This window comes from Erpetoichthys calabaricus, chromosome 8 (genome assembly GCF_900747795.2).
Source record: "Erpetoichthys calabaricus chromosome 8, fErpCal1.3, whole genome shotgun sequence".
Classification (NCBI taxonomy): Eukaryota; Metazoa; Chordata; class Cladistia; order Polypteriformes; family Polypteridae; genus Erpetoichthys; species Erpetoichthys calabaricus.
The window spans coordinates 44161401-44184510 of NC_041401.2; the positions used below are offsets into that span (position 1 = coordinate 44161401).

Below are 23110 nucleotides of genomic sequence, written 5' to 3' on the forward strand. Positions count from 1 at the left end.
ACATTGTGAAAAAGTCTGAGTAGTAATTACATCTTGAGTAGTTCCTTACAATCCTGTAAATCGGATGTCTTGGAAGGTGTTTCATTTTGAGTGGACATTCACTGTAATTCCTCCAAATGATCTGGCTCAATAGTAACTAGTAAATACTTTTAAATAAAGTCAAGAAAAGATCTGGAAAATTATTCCTAGATTTTAAGAAATTTATAGTGTTGTATAGGATATCCTAGCACAAGGATGAACTATTTACTATGCAATTTTAATGACAGGTTAACAAAAAATTAAATGGACAATAAACGCTGAAGAGGTTCTTTCAAAATCTTATATCATTTTAAAATATAACCGATGTCTTATGAGATATTCCACTTGGAGGATATGTTAAAAACAATGCCATTGTGAAAAAGTCCGAGTACTGATTACATCTTGAGTAGTTCCTTAGAATCCTGTAAATCAGATTTCTTGAAAGGTGATTCATTTTGAGTAGACATTCACTGTAATGCCTACAAACGTTTGGCTCAATAGTGACTACTAAATAAATTTACATAAAGCCAAGAGAAGATCTGGAAAATTCTTCCTAGATTTTATGAAAATTATAGTGTTGTATAGGATATCCCAGCACAAGGATGAACTATTTACTATGTAATTTTAATGGCCGGTTAACTTAAAAAATAAATGGAAAATGAAATTTCTTTAAAAATCTTATATCATTAAAAATAATGTTATAAGATATTCTACTTGAAATACCTGTATTTGTTAATAACATCTTGAGTAGTTCCTTAAAACCCTATACATCTGATGTCTTGAAATATATTTAATTTAGAGGAGACATCCACTGTAATGGCTTCATAAAATGATTGACTCAATAGTAACTAGTAAATAAATTCAGATAAAGTCTATAGAAGATTTGCAGAAACCTATGATTTTATGAAAAATATGTTGTTTCTTACAGGATATCCCAGCAGAAGGATTCTAAATACAAAAAATAATAATACTAAAAAAAAAAAGAATAAAATCTTATTAGGTTCTATTATATTTTAGATTTTAAAACCTAAAAAAAAATCCTATAAAATGTTGAAATCAATCTTTTGTCTTAAAGGATGTTTCACTTGGAGTAGCCATTAATTACAATGCCTTCATGAAAAGGAGGACGTGAACAGCAAGTAGAGAAATAAATAAAAAAGAAGAGCAGTTATGTGCCTAACAGCAGTACAGGAGTGGAGGGGGGGTGTTGGTACACAGAGAGAGAGAGAGAGAGAGAGAGGGAGGGGGGAGAGATCTGAAGAAAGATAGGTGTTTCATTCAGAGACAGCTGGGCTGGCTAAATGGGAATGAGCCCTGTTAGCCAATGAGTTTAAAGAGTGAAGCAGATGTCATTAGCCTGAGAAGTACCACCTCCAGAATCTCCTCCATCCCTTCAGTAAAAAAAGAGTGCAATGAGAGCTGGGCTTCCAGAGCAGCGGCAGCCTTTTACACACACGGGGTACTTATTCATGATACTAACAGCAGCCTGCCATTCCGTAGGTAAGTCAGCTTTTTGTTATGTCTCCACTTTAGCAGCCTAACAGTATCGTAAGGCTGTCGATTCAGGGACTTTGTCTTTTTTTATTCTGATATTGTTTATTTCCTGATGGATTTATTTATTTATTTTTCAAAGTAGAGTTACTGGTAATCCTTCAGTGCCAGTTGTCAGGCTAAGTTGCATCTGACCTGAACAAACCTCTGCCTTATTAACAGCTGTCATTTAACACAGATTTCAAGCAATACTGATTATATAAGAATCCTTGCTGCAAAAATGTGACTCAGAGACATTGAGATATTATAAAGTTAAAAGCTGCTGCTCCTGTGGCATGTGGATGATAATAATCATAAGAAGAAGAAGAAGGAAGTAGGAGTCCTCTGTTTATTTTTATTGTTTTTTTACTTTGGCAGCTTTAGCCGTTTGGCATGCTTTGTTCGTATTTATTTTTTAATTTCCACTGGCTGTAAGAAATAAGGGCTGGGATATGACAGCTTCAGTTTCACCTCAAGTAATAGAGTGTTACTGGTGTTGCTGGATGTGACTGCAGACGAAGTGATGCATTGTGCCAGGTACAGTCATCCACATGTAAAGCGCTTAACCCTAAACGCAGCCGGGCCGTCTCAGTGGCAGCTCTCGTTCCGTAGCAAAGTGTTAGAGTGCAGCGCATCACTCAGTGCTCACACACACGCTGACCAGGGAGGGGAGTGCTTGAGTGTCTGTAGTCTGCCGTTCTTTGTGTGTTGGGATTCACCTGGAGCATCTTTGAAGATGGAAAGCACTCCTTTTCACTAATTGTCCCACGTTATCAGGCAAATATCCACTTATTTGGTAATTAAAACCACAAGATTACAAGTGAAGTATCTGTCCATATTGCATTTTAGGCAAACTAAGCCACAGCTGGATACTTGGAAATTGAATTCATTTTAGTAGCCTGCCAGGATGAAAAAGTGTCTGCTTAAAAATGAGTGTTTCAAAAGTTCTGAAAGCAATGAATACATAAGAAGTAGAAAACCATGGTAACAAAACTATTTGCCAATATGTGCTAACTGTGAACATATTCATTTTTAATTTTATGCACAAGTTGAGGAAAAGTTTGATTTCACAGCATGTGTGATAAGTAACCCGGCCAATGCTTTAGTTTGTATTGTTACGAGTAGCACAGTGGTTTGTGTCATAAGCTCAGTGCAACAAAACCTGTATACATTTCCCAATGTAGAATTTGCCCCTTGTTCACTCACATTCAATCATTTCAATTGGATTCTTCAGTACACTCATTGATGCAACATAGTGTCTAGTGGTGGTACTAGGACCTGTGTTCGATTTCCACCATTAAACTATGCATGTTTTCCCATTGTTTGCATTCATTCAATAGTCCTAAGGATCCTAAAGACAAGCATGGTGACTGTGAACTTCTGTTAAGTTGGATTCACACACTTACTTACTGTTGTGACTACGGTGGCAGGCTCGACTGTCTCAATGCACAAGTGCCTCTGTTCAGTTCCCAGTGTGGAATCTGCTCCGTTTCCCCCTTGCTCATATTCAGTTTACCTAAACATCCTTAAGACTTGCATGGATTCCAGGTGGAATCATAAAAATCACAGGATTAAGGACTTACATTCAATGTACCACTATAAGACAGTCTGTGTGCAATTGACGCATTCATTTTGAAAAACAGAGCTCTACTGATATTATGGATTAGGTAGATAGAGATTCTGGTAATAAAAATAGTTTCTAAAGTTTCTGTGTCTTGTCATTAACTTGGTGGGAAACTATTTTAAAGGAACTGCTCATAGTTAAAGTGAGACTATATGGCTAACAGGCTACAGATGCTTTCCTCTATCTGTTAGTCATGAAGAGGTGAGCAGCTCATATGCAGAAACTCAAGGTGGCATAATGTTTAGCAGGGCTGTCTCACCATTCCAAGGAGCTGAGTTCAATTCCCTGTACATTTTCCTCTTTCCTCCATATATTTGTCTTCTCCTAGAACTCTAATTTCTTCCCAAATGTTGGAAATGGGTTTGCTAGGTTGCCTGGTAATCGAACGCTGTTTTGATAAGGTCCATCTCCACACTGCCTTATACACAATAAAGCAAATTCAGAAATGGAAATTACAGTTCATTTCTGGTAGGTGAATGACAACATATAACATACTGCATGTCAGCACCAAAAGGAGCTTTATTCTGTTAATACTGCACGATGTCTAAAATGAATAGGTTGCACTTTGCCAAAGTTCTAGCACCCTAAGCAGGTTTACTTCCTTAGTAATGCCAGGGTAGACTCTGACTTCTGACACCATAAACTGCATTAAGCAGGTTAGAAAACAGATGGAAGGAGCCTGGTACATTGGTCAACACTCCTGCCTCCCAGCACCATAGCCATGAGCATGAATGCCTGCCATTGTTTGCATGCCATCTGCACAGCCTTCTTGAGTACCTGATTACTTTTCTCATACTAGCAGGATTAAATTTCTCATGTGCATGAACGTTCTCTGATGTGTGCTGACTTCCCATTCTTTATAAGTTCTTGCCCAGTGCGTGTAGGATAGACTCAGGCATCTAGTAGTAGTTCAGAAAGCCAAGGGATGGATCCATTCATTTTAAATTATATTATAATAGACTTATAGAATTAATTTATATAAGGTATCTCCATTTAACCACTTGCTTATTCAAATAAGGAGGTGCCAAGATCATACATATAATAAAATATCATTCTTAAATCAAGCTGTAGAACACACATCAACGCCATAAAGCATTGATCCTAACAATACAGATTGTTAATGTGTAAGATACCCACTTCATCCTAATTGATTTTTAATCATGCTCCAGGAAAAGGCACCTACTGAAGATTTACACCATACTGATATGTGCCCAGATCTCTTGTGCGCCCATATATTTCCTGGCGCTCCTCCTAATGACTTTCATTCAAAAGGAGCAGCATCAAATGAGAACATGAACTGTATTGTATATGTCTTGGAAAGAACTCTTTCAACCATCCAGTTTCTGTACCTGCTTAATCCAACTGAATTTTTGTCATCGCCCATCTTGACCTATATCAGGCATAAGTCAGAGCTCGGTGCTGAATAGAGTGCCAGTTTATCACAGGGCATACTCACCTTTTTTTGATGATATTATTTATATTTATTGTAGAGCACACTAGATAGCTGCACTTAATAGGAATAAATTGAACTAAATTGGATCTTTCGGGTGAAAACCTTCATACATAGTAAGTGATGTCCAAATTTGAACCTAGTCCTCTGGACACGTGAGGCAGCAGTGTTAACCACTATGCTATGCTACTTAACTTTTGGTAACATCAGAACCAATATTTGAGGATCTTCACAAAATTCACCATAATATGATTCTTGGATTTTCCTTCAGTTAGTGCTGCTGCCTCGTAGCTCCAGAGGCCTGGATGTAAGTCCCAGCCTCAATCATTCTATGTGGAGACTGCATGTTCTCCTCCTGTCCTCAAGGGTTCTTCTTAGAACATTCGAGTTTTCCTTCCACATATCAAGGATGACTTACTTGTTATGGGTTAATTGGAGTGTACTTTGCAGTGGCCTGGCACGCCATCCCATGGCTGGTTTCCTTCTTCTGCCCAGTGCTACAGGTATAGAGACCAACTCCCTGTGATCCTGAACTGGAAAAGTGGATGAATGAAATTTTCTTTTTAAACATTATTTTGAAGAAGGCTATAACTGTGTTTGCCACTAAGTTATAAAGTGTATATATAGCATAACCTAACAATCGCAAAAAAGATGAATCCAGTTCAGGTTAGTGGTGATCAGATCTTATACTAGCAGCATTGGGAGTAAGGCAAAAAATGATCCTGGACAGGGTGCCAGTCCATCAAAGGGCCCAGTTTCTCTAAATTATATTCATAAAAATTTTAAAGTACTCAGATGTAATACAGCATGAAAAAAGTAGAGAAGTTGATTTTCCCTTTTGAATTCATACTGGTGGACTGAAGGGGATGAATCACTGGAGCCAGTTTAGTTGTGAGGTTTATGACATCCTCTCTATGTTGATGCCAGAGATTTCTTTGTTTAATTTGGAAAAGGTGTCATGATGATTAATCTGAGCCCAAAGCCAATGTCACGATGTCACCACTTTGTTAGGGATCTGCAAGGCACCTCGCCTGCTGAAGAATCCCCTCGGTGCCTTTCTCTAGCGATGGAGATACAGAGGTGTGCTTGAATTATTTTCAGTGAAACCTCCCTCAACCAGAAAGGCACTCTTTTGTTTTGGAATTAACAAAGTGACCAAATGTCAAGTTGGAAAACTTTGGAAACAAAAATGTGTTTTAATATTGCCTTCATATTTCTGAACCTTTGTAAAATAGATTAATGTTCTGCTGGTCTACTATATGGGAGTTATATAAACCACATATATAGTACTATATATATATATAAATATATATATATATATACAGTATATATATATATATATAGATACTGTATATATATATATATATATATATATATATTTGCGGAGCACCATCTATTGGAATGTATTTTGTAATGCATGTAGTAATAAAATGCATTACTACAAATGTTTGTGATACACCATCTCTTGGAATGACAAATGTAGAGTATATGTCTTTGTTATATGCCATTTGGTAATGGGATTCATAAAAGCAATGTTAATTTTTGTGATGTGCCATCTGTTGGAATGACAGATGCATTTTATTTTATTACTACAAATGTCTGGGATGAGCCAACTCTTGGAATAATAGAAACATAGCAACTGGATGGACGCACAGATACACAGACACTTATCCTTTTACTAAGGTGAATATATACACAGCATTTACATAAAACAAATCGCAATAAAAGTAAGATCCAAAAATGGAAAACGCAGATAAAACTGGACAGAGTTGCATTTTTAAGTGGCTGAAATGGTGCATTTTGTCCTGTTTACAAATGAGAGAGTGCAGCAGACACTGTTAGAATATTGACGCTTAAAGACTGGATTATAAATGCAATTATCACACGATTATGGAGAAGAATGTTGTCATTCCATATGGCAAGCTTCTCATTGTCACCTTTAGACTGAAAAGCAGGTTATCCAAAGAGTCTGGTTATTTAACAATTGGTAGGATGGGTCATGCTGTGGCTGTCAGGTTGGGCAGTTCAAACATGAAAATAAAATCAAGCGTGCTCAAATCTCTGCCTGTCGGGGGTACTCTCAATCTTGAGTAATTTAATGACTTCAATTTTATGCTGTCTTTTCATTATCAAACCCATTTAATCCAATTCAGGAAGGCAAACAGCCAGAGACTATGCATTGAGAAAATGGGAATAAACCCCAGGTGGGATGTTAGTCTGTCACAAGGGGTCAGTTTAGAGTGTCCAGCTATCGTAACATGAAAGATTTCTCACAGAGAGAAGTTAAGAACACGTTAACTCCACATATTGTAGGCAATGCTCAAGCTGAGATTTGAACCCAGGACTCAGAGGCTGTGGAGCTACAGTGTTAACTACTTCACCATTCCTTTTTTGTGAATTGATAACAAGGTAGGAGAAGATGTGAAGCTTCACTTTTTTCAAAAGAAAGGTGTTCTGATTTACTAATTATTTTGAAAGCTGTAAGAATAGCTGACTTATAATTTCTAAACAAATGTACTGTGGTTCTTACCTTTGATTTCTGTATCATCTTATTGATTTGAAAGTGTTGTGTTTTAATTCACCTAGCTTTGACTCGACATTGTGAGTATCAGTCCATTACAATACAGCAAGCATTTCTCTAGTCACAAGTACTAAAAGCAAACAGCCAAAGGAATTTTGGGTCCCTTGAGCTGAGCAGACCATAGTCAGGAGATTCAGTTTGGCCTTGGACTACATGCACAAAATTCAGTTTTCAATTCAGTGATGATCCTTTAAATCTATAGACACCTAATTGGAGACTAAGGGAAAGTGCTGTCAAGATGGAATCCAGGGTCCACATCTTTACACAATGGGACATCAGATTCTAGAACAAACTATTGAGTCATGTAGTTGAGGACAAAATTGTTTAAGAATTTTTACATCATATTTGGATGAGATGTTAGGATGGCTTTTCTGATAAGTAACTGGAGGAGGTTAATGGACTCAATGCTTTATCATTGTCAGGAACTCCAGCTGCTTTACATTATTTTGGTGGGTTCTGAAAATTCTTCCATGTTTTATTATCTTGGAATTAACTTTCATTTATTTTTTCATGTTTTTTGATCAGATTATTAATAATGTGAGATTAGTGTCAGCATCATGATGGTTTTTGGACATGCTCAATTTTTGTAGGCCACTAGTGCTCATCTGTCAATTTCAGAAGCCAAAAGAAGAGGCTACTGTTAGCATTTATTTGATGTTTATGACTAGTAAGGGAAAGGCAGTAAAATTTGTATTTAATTCATCTAAAGAGTTTAGATTTATGCCTTTACTTTTCATGACTTTGAGATTTGGTTTTTCCTGCTTAAAAATTCCATAGGACCTTTTTGAACCCTGCCGATTTCATGTTTCCAAACCTCTGGCTCACTATTAGTGCATGCTGGTTATTTTCTGGGTATACACATTTGCTGGTTACAGTCAATCATTAAATGTTTAATGTTCTAGCAGAGAACATTATGTGGCTAAGATCATGAGGGAAAACATAATGGATGAGTGATGAAGTGTTACTTGTCAAATACAAGACTGCTATAAAGAATACATTAACACCTTAGAAGAAAATGACATTCATTCTACAGAAGGCTGCAACGGAAGACCAGGGTAGGTCAAAGAGATGAATATGAGCACTATAAAGACAGCACCATAAAAGCATTTGATAGTAAATTATTTGGAAAAGAAAAGTGACAAAATTTTATCTATTAGATCAGATTGTCTGAAGACCAGTTCTGTGTTTTGTCTTTGCCATACCACAATGCACTTTAGAAGAGATAATCCACCTGACGCTAAACATGTTTGGGCCCAGACAGTACTTGGAATGGAGACCATCTAGGAAAAGTTTAGGTTGCTGCTGGAAGAAGTGATGGTGAGGCCAACAGGGGGGCGCTTAACCTGTGGTCTGAGTGTGGATCCCTATGACCCAGCACAGTGACAGGGACACTGTGCAGCCAAAATGGTGTCATCCTTTTGAGGAGATGTAAAAATGAGGTCCTGACTCTCTGTGGTTATAAAAGATTCATGGACATCTTTTGTAAAGCATAGGATGTTTCTGATGTTCTGGGTAAATTGCCCATTACAGCCTAGTCATTCCAGCCTCATAATTATTGGCCTGTTTCTAATTTTCTAACTGTCTCACTCCTCTTCACCACCTAATAACTAATATGTGGGGAGCATGCTGGCACAAAATGGCTGCAGTTGCATCATCCAGGTAGATGCTTCGCATTGGCAGTAGATGAAGTGATTCCACCCCTTCTACGTAAAGTGCTTTGAGCATCTTGAAAAGTGTTAAATAAATGCAATGTCTTCTTCATCTTTAAGCATATTATTATGACACGTCAGTATCAGGAGTAAGCAAAGCTCAACACCCATTGCTGATCTGAGCAGTGTTGGATTTTAGCTTTGAACCCAACAAAACATACTGGAGGAGGCAAAAAAGTGATACCTTCATATGAGAGACAATTGTGACTTGAGTGTGTTTAAAAAGTGAAACAATAGAAAATACATCCCTTTGTTAACACCATTAGTTTTCTATTATATTAATACTAGCTGTGTAAGCCCGTGCTGTAAAAAGCCAGAGGTCCTAGAAACTATTCAAATTATCAGGAAAAAAACGGAAATGTAGCGATGTCAGGTAATTGAAAGGAACTACTCTGAGCGTCTCTCTCCTAGGAGGATTTGTTTTGCTGACATGCTCACATTGTTTATGCATTATCAACTAAGCGACTGTCTTTCTTCGGAGGTTTCATTTTGCCGACGTGTTGGCCTTGCTTGTGTTGTTAGCGGCTAAGCGAGTTTTCTGTTTCCTCGGAGGTGGAGCCCTTACCTCGACTCCACCTCTCACTTCCAGACACACACACTTCCACGTGTAGATGTTGTGGCAAGCGGCTGGGGGTGGTACCCAGCTGGGACGCCCAGGAGGACTGGAGAAGTGCTCATGCCTCCTCCAGACCATGAGGGGGCGACCGCCCTGGTTGCTTTGGGGACCACGGGAACTGAGTTTGGAAGCTCAACCCTACAGGGGCCCGTGGTCACCGCCAGGGGGCGCCCCAATGCCTGAGGAGCCCAGGCCCTGGGCACCCGGAAGTGCTGGGGGGAAGAAGACCAGGGACACCCGGAGTGCTTCCAGGTGCGCAGCTGGTACTTCCGCTACACTAGGGAGTGTCGGCGGAAGCTAATCGGGAGGCACCTGGAGCACGTCCAGGTGGGGATAAAAGGGGCCACCTCCCTCCATTCAGTGGCTTGAGTCGGGAGTGGAGAAGATGGAGCTTGGAAGGAGAGGAGTGGAGGCGGACCTGAGAGAAAGAGGCATTGCACAGAGGCCTGGACTTTGAGGGAGTTCTGGGGATGTGTGTGGCACTTTGTAAATATGGAATTTGTGAATAAATGTGTGTTGGGTGAACCATAGCTGTCTGCCTGTCTGTGTCCGGGCTGTCTTCCACAAAATTTTTATATATAAACTTGTATTTAATTCATTCTGAATTTGAACAAATTGAATTTAAAACAGCCATCCATCCATCCATTTTCTGAACAAACTTAATCTATGTGTAGATTCCCAAGGGGCCAGAATTAGTAAAGGGTACATGTCGGGCTTGGGGGGTGGGGGGGGGGGGGTCTGTCACAGGTCATACTCCAAATGGGATAAATGCCTTAGCATCTATATTTAAAATGTTGTCAAAAATCCGACATACTAAGGGAAACGACAATGAAGTTAGAGGGACAAAGTGCAAATTCACACAAGATTCAAACCTAGTGCCATTGCAATGAGAAAGCAATGCTTGTGATTGAATTGCTGCACTGTCCTCATTCAAAATGTTATGCATATACAGTAAATAACCTTTAATAAATTGTGTGCACAAAGTTGAGCACTATTTATGTATTTTATTGCCATGGACTGACATTCAGAACAGGAATTACAGTGTGGTATGTATAAAGATAGATAGATAGATAGATAGATAGATAGATAGATAGATAGATAGATAGATAGATAGATAGATAGATAGATAGATAGATAGATAGATACTTTGTCTTCAAGGGGAAATTAAGACTTTGTAGAAGCTTAGGATACATAGACATATTAAAACAAACAACAACCCCCCAAACACACACACAACATCTGGCTTGGTTAACAGTAAGATATTTACTGCTGTCTAATAACACGCCTGTTGTGGTGAGTACGACGAATCAGATACATGCAGTTTTCTGTGTATTTTATTATGACTGGCAACCCTAGATTGGCATGCACACATGAATGGGTACCCTAATGGATGGACTGGCATTTTTAATGCCTTGGACTTCATGGATTCCCTATAGCTTTTCTTAACCCAAACAATGAACACCTGCATATAGGTAATATATTAATAGATAGATAGATAGATAGATAGATAGATAGATAGATAGATAGATAGATAGATAGATAGATAGATAGATAGATAGATAGATAGATAGATAGATAGATAGATAGATAGATAGATAGATGTGTTGTTGATCTGAAGAGTGAATTATAGATTATAATAGGGTTTTAAAGTGCTGCAAATGATTAGCTGTGCCCCTATGTAAATATTTATGGTTGCCACATTCAAATTTAAATTGTTTCACAAGGTAGAAGACTATGGTTTCAAACAAAGTTTTGAAATATTTTGGTGGAGCTTTAGATTAACTTGTGTGACTTTACTGCTTCTGATAGTCATCCTTTACACGCTAAAATGTCAGGTTGATACTGATGTAGATAAACTGAGTCTGGTATTAAAACAATTTAATAAAGTAAAATCATGTGAGTCTTCTTTATACGTGTATGTGCGCAGTACATAATACACTGAAATAGTTCAACATCCCATGGGAAACCAGGACACAGGACTTCAAATTGAATTAATCATTGCAGTCAGGCTGGAGGTTTTAACTTCCAATAAGAAACATTTCTGTTTAATCAGATTGGTGAAGTTCAGAATCTAGAATTTGCTACTTGGGTCCCCTGTGCCCTCCACCTCTCAACGTATAAGGCACAGTTCTGTCCAGGATATTTTCATGTCATTTTTGTGTCTGCTTCTGAGTTAAGTCTACTTTGTCCATTTTAGAAGTTGCTTTACTGAGGTTATGTGGTGAACTATGAGGATGTGTTTGTAGTCTTTGAGGTGAAGAAGAAACAACGAAATGTTGCTGGGGCACCAAACCTATACTACATGTTCCTTGGGGATTTTCATGTATTCTGCTGGTGTCTTGATGAGATAACCAGAATGATGCACCTCATATATAAGTAATATGGACATAGGAATTAGGAACATAAACATAGAATGACTTCTTGTATCACAGAGTTCAGTTTGAATATGTCACTTCTTTAGGTAAACAATACATATTGTGGGAGAGAAAATGTACTTTTGTGTGTGTGCTTGATGTAAGTGGACTTTAACAAGAGAGGTGTACAAAGAGAATGGGGATTTTCATCAGCAGTAAAGGTTAATTCCATACGCTTAGTTCACTAATATACAATTTAAATTAAATAGTTGTGGTTTTAACTAATATTATCCGGCTTGTAAATAGAAAATGAATCTTCAATTCAAAATAAATTCTTTTGTATGATTAAGCACTTTGTCAACTGCATACTGCTGAATGATATTTTTCTCCCTAGTTTTCCCTCTTTAAATTGGTGCATAACGTCTAGTATTAGTCTGCGAAGTGTTCCTACCTGCTTATTGCTGATCCAAAAATGGAGGAATAGTCTGTGGGTGGTTGAGTACTCTAAATAAATATATACATATGTACAGATCACTGTCTCTGTGGAGTCTGCACTTTCTAAACATTATCTGTGTGAGATTTTATTCCTGTTCTTCTCCCAAATATGACTTCTCAATTCAAATTTACCTTGTTGTGGATATGAGTGAGCAAATTCCAAAACAGGTGCCTTTTGTGTATTTATATATGTTGTGGTAGTCGGCCCTGACACAGACAGGCGGACACCGTAGGTTTAAAACCCAAAACATGTTTATTCATTATTTACACAAGTGACACAGCACACAACCCAATACTCCCGTACTTTAACCCACAAAGTCCAGGCCTCTCAACAATGCCTTTTCCTCAGGTCCGCCTCCACTCCTCTCCTCCGAGCTCTGTCCTTTTTTTTCTCCCGACTCCAGCCCTTGAAAGGAGAGAGATGGCCCCCTTTATGCTCACCTGGATGTGCTCCAGGTGCCTCCCAATGAGCTACTGCCGGCACTCCCTGGTGTGGTGGAAGTGCTGGCTGTGCACCTGAAAGCACTCCGGGTGTCCCTGGTCTTCGTCCACTCAGCACTTCCGGGTGTGGCGGAAGTGCTGAGGACTAGGGCTCTTCAGGCATCGGGGCGCCCCTTGGCGGTGACCACGGGCCCCTATAGGGTTGAGCTTCCATGCTCCTTTCCCGTGGTCCCCATAGCCACCAGGGCGGTTGCCCCCTCGTGGTCTGGAGGAGGTGTAATCCTTCCTCCAGTCCTTCCGGGCGTCCCAGCTGGGTACCGCCCCCAGTCGCTCACCAAAATATATATATATATATATATATATGAATCCATTTCCAGACATTTGTGAGTTTTGAATAATTGTCTCTATTTCAAAATTGGTGTTCCTTTTACCAAATGGCTCCAATTAGACACTTTCTGAAATTTATATGGGCTTGTTGGACTTGTGATTTTTAATTTCATGTTTATTCAGTTGTGAAAGTCAGAATTAATTAATATCAGTCTTTGTGCAGCTAATAAAAAATGAACGTAAATACAGAAAAAAAAACGTTTATACAAAAGAGCCATACAGCTACTGAAACAAAGAGAAGTACGAGGTCCCGCCTGAGCTTTTAGAGGAAGGTGTGAGGGAAAAGCCTTGATTAGCCAGATGGCTTTCCCCAACATATTTTAAAGGCGTCCTGAACAATTGGGCATATATAATTCAGGGAACACATTTCATGCTCTGTTTGCTTTCTTCCGAGTTTTGGGCTTCGGGAGTTTTAGAGGAGGCCTATTCATTTTTAAAAGGCTTTGATGTCTGATTCTTCCATGGATTCAATTGTGCAGATGTTTTGCTAAAACAGTGGCTTAATTTTTAAATATTTTCTTCTCGTATTTTGCTCTTAGCTATTCATTCACCATCTGGGGGCCATTCATTAAATGAAATCTAGAAGTAATAAAGGAGAAAAGAGAGTGTTAGTATCTGATTGTCTCTTTGCTATCAGCACACATTTCAGCACTTGTAGACTATTGACCAGCCTAAGTACATTTTGCATTCATTTCTGCTGTGTCAGATTTCAATCCATACAGTTCATCTCCGCTTTTATTTTTTTCCAGTTTCTTTAGGTATATTTTGCTGTAACTATTTGTAACTAATAGGTGTTGTGCTGTGCAGTCTATGCATATCTGGCAATGTGTGCTGTTATATATATATATCAAAGGCATTTTATATGTGCAGACAATAATATATAATCCCCCCACCAATAAAATGCGTAAACACTTTCACAGAATCTTGGGTGCTTTGTTCCACAATTTTCTGTTTATATCCATTACCAATGCTATTGTAATGTACTGTACATTTTAATGTCTCATTATTGTATAATGCGTCCACACCAGACTGCTACAAACATCATCTGCTCAAGGTCAGAGACAGTCCATTCAAGCATTAATACACAAGTCCTGTTTTACTACTCCAGCCATTAAAGTGGTACACTGTAAAATAAAAATTTAAGATGCTAATAATATGATGATCATCCTATTTCAGTCCACTGGGAGTTCTTAAGTGCCTAGCAGATTGGAAAAGAAATGGATCTCTGCTTGACCTCACCTTTGCAGCTGCCAAATGGGGCTCGGGGAGGGCGTGCATGAGTGCTCAGAATGGTGTGCCGTGCAGCATATGCACAGATTTGAGTAGGCAGAAGACGAGAGCCCTGAGGTCATGTTACCACCTACTACATTACTTGTGGATCACAAAAAGCACTGTGACATCATGTAGTGGGAATTAGGCACGAGTGGTATTGTGTTTTTGTAAGAAGATGCTGTGGATAAATATACATTTATGTTTGTGTTTGATGTATGTGTGTCATTTTTCTTTAATATAATGTTTTGTATCTGCCCAGCTAGAAAATCACACAGTTAGCTGTTACTCTACACCTCAACATTGATCCTCCATGATTAGACTTAAGGTATTCTGCGCTGTTTATATTAATATTTAAAGCACTTGTTCCATAAGAAGAGGTTTTAATCAAGTTCAGAATGCCTCAATCAATATCCGTGGGGGGATTTGTTTTGCTCTCCACTCCTACAATGCCTGCTGCCGATGACAGTCTGCTCAGCCATTTCTGAAGCAAGTAAAATAAAAATTTATCATCTCCACCTTAAAATAAAAAAAAAACTTCACCAGAAAAAAAGTATATTTTTGAATTATATATATGGTGTTTGATCGCTTCAAAGAACAGAAAAGAATCTTCGCTTTATGGAGACATACTGGGAACTTGAGCCCATTTGACCTAGCGAGATAGGCTTAGCAGGCAGAGTTAGCCCAGGGGCAGTCTTCAATTGTTCCTTAAACGACTCTCACATTTAACGGCTACATCATCATCCTGCCTTCACTGTTTCTTGCTGAATAAGTTCACTTATATGAACTTTGTCTCTTTCTAGTAGATATACTATACAGCTGTTAGTTCAGCTGTCCATGCCGCTAATCATTTTCTCATATTTTTTATTCAATTACAGCCATTTTTATTCTTTAGAAGAGTTAACCTTTCCCGCGTTAGAAAAATTTCCTTTTTTTTTTTCTTTAAAAGCGAATTAACTTTTCTAGTGACTGTAGATGAAATCACACACCCACACATGTGCATGGACAAGTCAAGAAATTGTATTATAAACTTGTTTTCAATTCTTCTGTCATCTTTTTCAGGAGAAATTCACACCCTGAAGTGTTGAGATCAATGATATTGTGCTAGGTCGAGGTGTTAGGTGCCAGACAAACCTCACGATAATAAGAACCAAGATAGAAAGGACAAAGTTTTTGAGGGTTCAGAAAACAGAAATTATTATCCAGGCAATTCACTTTGAAGCAAGAGTGTATCTTTTCTGTGCCTTTTCCTGTGCAAAAATATATATTTTATTATATTTTCTTACTGGAAGACCATACGAAATATACGAGAGAGGGATAGAGATAGAGGTGTTAGGAACACGCGCTGATACAGTGCATTGCCACACAAACTACATGACCAACCAACTCAGAATCCCAGATTAGGACCCAAGTGCAGCCATGCAACGGGTGACACCTCAGCACCACACAACTTCAAATGGAATGGAACCAGTGTGAGGTTTTTTATGGTGGCCGAAGTGCCAATTCTGCCACCAACCCCCAGATTTTTCCCTGCAGGTTGGAGGGCCTACATGCAGGGCTGGATGCAGATCAACATCAGACCCAGGACGGAGCAATTGCAGGTTAATGGCCTTGCTCAAGGGCCCAACGAAGTAGAGTCACTTTTGGCATTTACAGGATTTGAACCAGCAACCTCCGATTACCAGTGCAAATCTATAGCCTCAGAGCCACCACTCCGAAATATACAAGGAGATTTTAAAATAATATAAAATTCTCAAAGTCCATCCATTATCCAACCTGCTATATCCTAACTACAGGGTCACTGGGGTCTGCTGGAGCCAATCCCAGTCAACACAGGGCACAATGCAGAAAACAACCACCGGGCAGGGCGCCAGCCCACCGCAGGACACACACACACTAGGGACAATTTTTTAGGATCGCCAATGCACCTAACCTGCATGTCTTTGGACTGTGGGAGGAAACCAGAGCACCCGGAGGAAACCCACAGGGAGAACATGCAAACTCCACGCAGGGTGGAGCCGGGAAGTGAACCCGGGTCTCCTAACTGCGAGGCAGCAGCACTACCCACTGCGCCAAGGATATCACGTATTAGTCGAGGTATAGCTGCGATTCTTAGGAGACGACCTACCAAGAATTATCATATAGATCCAGGTTCGAATCCTGTTCATGGCACATTGCTGAATGGAAGAATGTATCTCTAAAATACAGTGATCCCTCGCTATATTGCGCTTCGCCTTTCGCGGCTTCACTCTATCGCGGATTTTATATGTAAGCATATTTAAATATATATCGCGGATTTTTTGCTGGTTCGCGGATTTGTGAGGACAATGGGTCTTTTAATTTCTGGTACATGCTTCCTCAGTTGGTTTGCCCAGTTGATTTCATACAAGGGACGCTATTGGCAGATGGCTGAGAAGCTACCCAACTTACTTTTCTCTCTCTTGCGCTGACTTTCTCTGATCCTGACGTAGGGGGTGTGAGCAGGGGGGCTGTTCGCACACCTAGATGATACGGACGCTCGTCGAAAAATGCTGAAAGATTATCTTCACGTTGCTACCTTCTGTACAGCTGATTCCTGAAGCGACATGCTGCACGGTGCTTCGCATACTTAAAAGCTCAAAGGGCACGTATTTATTTTTGACTTTGTTTTTCTCTGGCTCTATCTCTCTCTCTCTCTCTCTTTGTCTGCTCCTGACGGAGGGGGTGTGAGCTGCCACCTTCAACAGCTTTGTACCGGCGGTGTTTCGCATACTTAAAAGCCAAACAGCCCTATTGATTTGTTTGCTTTCCTCTCTGTTTCCTTTGAAGAGGAAGATATGTTTGCATTCTTTTAATTGTGAGACAGAACTGTCATCTCTGTCTTGTCATGGAGCACAGTTTAAACTTTTGAAAAAGAGACAAATGTTTGTTTGCAGTGTTTGAATAACGTTCCTGTCTCTCTACAACCTCCTGTGTTTCTGCGCAAATCTGTGACCCAAGCACGACAAGACAATATAAAAATAACCATATAAACATATGGTTTCTACTTCGCGGATTTTCTTATTTCGCGGGTGGCTCTGGAACGCAACCCCCGCGATGGAGGAGGGATTACTGTATATATTTTTTTAAACTTTCTCTTCGACAAACGGTGCTTTGAATTCTACTTTGCAGATTTAGTTGTTTATTTTTATTTTTTGATTAAATAAAAACTGTTTGATTTGTTAAGGAACACATGGACAACAATCATAGTTAAAATCACAATTAAACAAACTGCCTGCAAATTCTATTGAATCATAATTATAACAAATAATAACGCATTTCACTTACTTATATAGCACCTTTACCATGGTCTCAGACGGCCGCACAGATAATCAAGAGGGGTACAATAAAAATGAAAGCACAATAAGAATGAATAAATAATAGTTCACAGCCTTGTGTTTGTATGTATTTATAAAATTTGGGATATTCTAGTTGATGCTGACATTTAGTTAATTTGAAGTAGGTAAAAATAAATATTTGGAAAAATTGTGAAGGGAAATGTTTATATACTTACAGTAAACAGCACACACACCATTTAGCTAATTATATATATCATCTTCTTCTTCTTCATTTGGCTGCTCCTGTTAGGGGATGCCACAGCGGATCATCTTTTATATATATCCTGGCCAAATCAGGCTTCAGAATAGCACACAAACCCGCGAACAATCTGCGCACTGTCCCTTTTCAACGCAAAAAACAAGAAATCGACAGCAGAAACACGAAACGAAGTTTATAGCATTCCATGCAGTTTTTGCCCAGTGTGTATATATACATAGGACAAACAAAAAGAATTGCAACTCGCATACAGGAACATCGCAATGGCGTCAGAAGGAAGGACTCACGATCACAGATCTATAGGCATACAAAATCAACAGGACATACATTTAACTGGGACAATGTACAAGTAAGATTTAAGGCCAGTACTAAAAGTGTCATACAACTGGCCGAATCCTGGTTATCAAATGAGAACACCAACAACAGACACTTGGACATAAACCCAGCATATGCAAACTTAAGTAGAGCATGTTCATAACAAATAAAACGTTACGACCTGTACGCCATATATATGCTGTTCTAGAGCACGATTAAAATCGTCTGAGTATTAAAGGTGTAGGTCTATTTTATAAGCATATTTTATAACATCATAATGTTAATATCGAGTATAACTATAATTATTCTGTATTAGCATTGATATGAAGGATTTGTGAAATTAGTGTTAAGTATATCCTCCGGGCACTCCGGTTTCCTCCCACAGTCTAAAGACATGCAGGTTAGGTGGATTGGCGATTCTAAATTGGCCCTAGTGTGTGCTTGATGTGTGGGTGTGTTTGTGTGTATCCTGCGGTGGGTTGGCACCCTGCCCAGGATTGGTTCCTGCCTTGTGCCCTGTGTTGGCTGGGATTGGCTCCAGCAGACCCCCGTGACCCTGTGTTCGGATTCAGCGGGTTGGGAAATGGATGGATGGATGGTGTTAAGTATAAAAAATGAAACTATGATTATACGATTCAATGTTAATTATATTTATACATTATTATATCTGTCTTTACACATTTTGCACACATATTTAATAAATGTAATAAACTGCACCAAGAATGGTTAAAAAAATCATTCAAAAATGTGTACGTGAATGTAAATATATCTGCACAAACCGACACTCGTGAGTAACATTTTTAGAAAGTTCAAAATGAAACGCAAATCGCAAAGCGTCTGTGTGCAGACTCAAACAAGCTTTTGCAGAATACATTAACTGACAAGAGGCTGGTCCGCCCTTTCTGAGTTTTGGTAGCCAACACGAGCCATGATTCGCCAATTCTTGGTAGCCGACCGAGCCATCATTGGCCAATTCTTGGTAGCCGAGCTGGATTGTGAATGGTCAATTCTTGGTAGCCGATTGGCCCGAGCTTTCAATTCTTGGTAGAATCTTGGTAGCAGAAAGCGATCTGATTGGTTTTCGCTACCAAGAATTACCTCGACTCATGGCTGCTCGGAGGCGCCACCGTGCCGCCCATTCTCAAAGCCACTTAATTCAATTCAGGGTCACTGTAGGGCTTAGACTCAGCATCATGAGAAGGCAGGAACCATTCCTAAACAGGGTGACAGTCCATCACAGAGCCCACCAACATGCATACCCAGCAGTGTACTATCACCAAGTAATCTAACATTCATCTTTTTAGTATAGTATGGAGACTGGAATACTGGGAGGAAACTAACACAGATATGGCTAGAATTTGCAAATTCTGCACTGACATTCAAACCCTGGATGCTAGATCCATGAAGCACCGGAACCAAATGCTGCGCTTCAACTATGCTGTTTCACTTCAAACATTGAACATTAATGTTGGATTCACACTTTATGACTTTCTGTATGATTATCAGTCATAGCCTTCATTTATATTTTCTTGGGAAAATCACAGCTATAGACAATTGTTCATCGCATGCCCATTACCACCCATTGACACTCCCTGCAAATTAAGTCATAGCACCCCACAACTCACTACAATGAAAATGTTCCTGTGGTGAGTCACAAGTCGTAGTGGGGGGCTTATGTGTCTGTAGACATTACCAACCAATGAATGCTCAGTCGAAGGTTCAATGTCTTCAAACAGTGAGAAACATTAGAGACTGCAACGCAAAAAGAAAAACATTCATTGATTTGCTGTTGTAACTGTTTGTGTATTCATCATCATTGAGTACATCCATCCCTTTCTAGAATAGGCATCACCCATTCCAGAAAAGTGGAATAAAAGAGGAAAGCCATTCGGCAACAAATCCTAAAAGGCTCCCTGGTTCATCATGGGGTACACAAACACCAACCATAACTCACACAATCTAAAATTGTCTTTTAATTCCATTGGAATCTGAGAGTAAGCAGAGCACCCAGAGAAAAGGCCACAAAGACTGAAGAGAACATGCAGACTCCAGACAAAGTGTGCCCAGGCCTGAAAAGAAATGCTGCGAGGCAGCAGCTCTAAGCACTGTGCCACTGTGTATCCCTTCTAAAAATCCTATCTTTAATAAAGATAACATGCTGGTGTTGAACATTATTTCCCTGAAACACAAGCTCATTTTTTTTCTACCCCAGTATATGCTAACCCTTATGCCTCTGTGCCTGTCGGAGCAACTCCATGTTTGATGTAATGGCTTAATTCTTCATAGGTAACAGATGGATGTTGATTAGAGTAGAAATCAGTAACATGTTTACTATAATTTGTGATACTTCCTTTAAGCGTCAGTTCATATGTGGTTAATGAAGGAAATACAAATTCTTACGAGAAGGCAGAAATCATTTTAATATTTTAAATAGGTTTTCTAAATGAACAGGTAAAAGTGGTAAAGATTAATCAGATTTGTCAGGTAAATTTGGCTGATGTGACAGTTATTGCTGATTTTTACATATTATATAGGTTTGGCACAACAGGGGCCTCCCAACATATGCAGGTGTTTTATCAGTAAGCCTTTCTGAAATTTAGCATATTGCAGGTGAGCATTATATGGTTTTGCTTCATTTCCTGCCAATATCATGCTGAAGAATATTTGACAACACATCTCATTCAAGGCATAGAAATTCAGAATTATGAAATATCAAAAGTCAACTCTCTGAGACAGAGGCATTCAGACACTAAAACTGGCATATACTGTATGCATACAAAGAGAAGTCAAGCAAAATTACACCTTTTATTGGCTCACTAAAAAGATTACAATATGCAAGCTTTTGCGGCAGCTCAGGCCCCTTCTTGTAATCAATCTTGCCTGAAGAAGGAGCCTGAGCTGCCTTGAAAGCTTGCATATTGTAATCATTTTAGTTAGTCAATAAAAGGTGTTATTTTGCTTGACTTCTCATTGCATCCATAATGGCTCACACGGTTCTCAACACACTACTACTGTATGCATACAGCAATTCATTCAGTACCACAATAACACCATGTTTATACTAATTTTTGCAAGCTATTTACACTACCTAACGTTGGATCCATTTGACATTAGCCAATGTGTTCCTTCCTACAGCGTAAAAAGCATGTGTCAGTTGTACAGTTCCAGTTTGAGGGAGTGTGTGTGTGTGTGTGTTTGTGTGTGTATGTGGATTGGGTCATGTACAGTGCCTATAAGGATTATTCAGCTCCTTGAAAGTTTTCACATTTTTTTTCACATTTACAACACTGAATTGCTGAAGATTTAATTTGTTTTTTTAACACTGATCTACAAAAAAGGACTCTTTAACGTCAAAGTGTAAACTGATCTCTGCATTCATTTCAAATATAAAACAGAACATACGGTAATCGATCTCAAGTGTAATATAGTTGCTCTTTCAGATGTCATTGTCTGTCACCCTCAACTATGTAGCTCCCAAAACAATCTTAAATCTTACCCATCGTTCCTTTGAGTTGTACACATACACAGTCTCTTGGTTGCTGCCTATGTCCAGCCAATAAAACTGCCTGCATGTGCAACGTTTTCACAGGGCCATGAGAAGGAAGAACGTGGCCTTGGTGTACATCCAGAAAGAGGAAAAAACAACTCACCTTCAGAAAGATTCCATGGATTTATTTGACTTCTGAACTGGCTTAAGCAGGTTTGAGAATAAATTTATAAATTCTTGTTGATACGCCTTGTGGATATTTCGCTTGAAACAGTTTGGTGACATTGCTGACTTTGGTATTTAATAAAATTGAAATGATTTTTTGGTACATGCTGAATGGCATAGTGGTTAGTGCTACAGCTTCATAACTTAAACTGGAAACTGTACTCAGTGTCTGACATTTACAGCATTGCATTTTTTTCAATATTATTGGATTTTTAAAAACTCCTCAAGGCATCATTTTTGATTTTTTTTTATTTAATCTTTAACCTCCCTCTTTCATGTAGTAATTGTAATTAAAGTTTCCAGTATCCAATATTTTCTCTAAGGACTTATAATTTATTTACATTTTTTGAAATTAGAATATTAGAACATTTGAACAATCTAGATGAGAACAGGCCATTCAGCCCTACAAATCTCACCAGTCCTGTCCACTTCATTCTTCTAAAATAAATTCAAGTCTAGTTGTGAAAGTCCCTAAAGTTCTACTGTCTATCACACTATTTGGTAAATGTTTTATAGAACTCCTAAAGGCTTCATTTTAAGGTCATATTTCAAGTTACTGCTCATTCTCTCTTTTTCATTGAACAGAGAGCATGTGGGCAACACAGATGGATCATCATTGCATCATGCTGCTCCTCAGAGTCCCGGGTTCAGATCTGTCTGTTTGTGAGGAGTTTGCATGTTCTCTCTTTGGCCATATGGACTTTTGTCCAAATGCTCCAGTGTTTCTGTCGCATCCTGAAAAAGTCAATTGACCATGTAGGAATTTTAATAGCATGATTAGAATCCCGTTCATTGGTGGTTACAATTTTGCCCCTGATGATGCTTGGATAGACCTTTGATATGTGACTCCAAATTGGATTAGGTGGGTTTATAAAATGATGAGATGAGAAGATGTTAGTCTTGGAGTCTCAGAGATAGCACTGTAAGGGGTTTTTCTTTCTGGTCAACTTCCATAATATTTCAATAACCTGCACATCCCTCTGTCATATAACACATTCATAGCATAAATCCAATCCAAATCTTTTTCTGCTTCTGA

The 23110-nt window shown here is 38.9% G+C and overlaps 1 protein-coding gene across 1 annotated transcript in view; it reads left to right on the top strand.

Moving 5' to 3' along the window:
- The first annotated feature begins 1131 nt into the window (after nucleotides 1-1131).
- The window catches only part of thsd7ba (thrombospondin, type I, domain containing 7Ba), a 1117993-nt gene continuing 1096014 nt past the window's right edge, over nucleotides 1132-23110 (top strand). The window contains exon 1 of the mRNA XM_051931000.1: nucleotides 1132-1518. The gene's annotated coding sequence lies outside the window, so the exon portion shown is untranslated. The remainder of the gene's footprint in view (nucleotides 1519-23110) is intronic.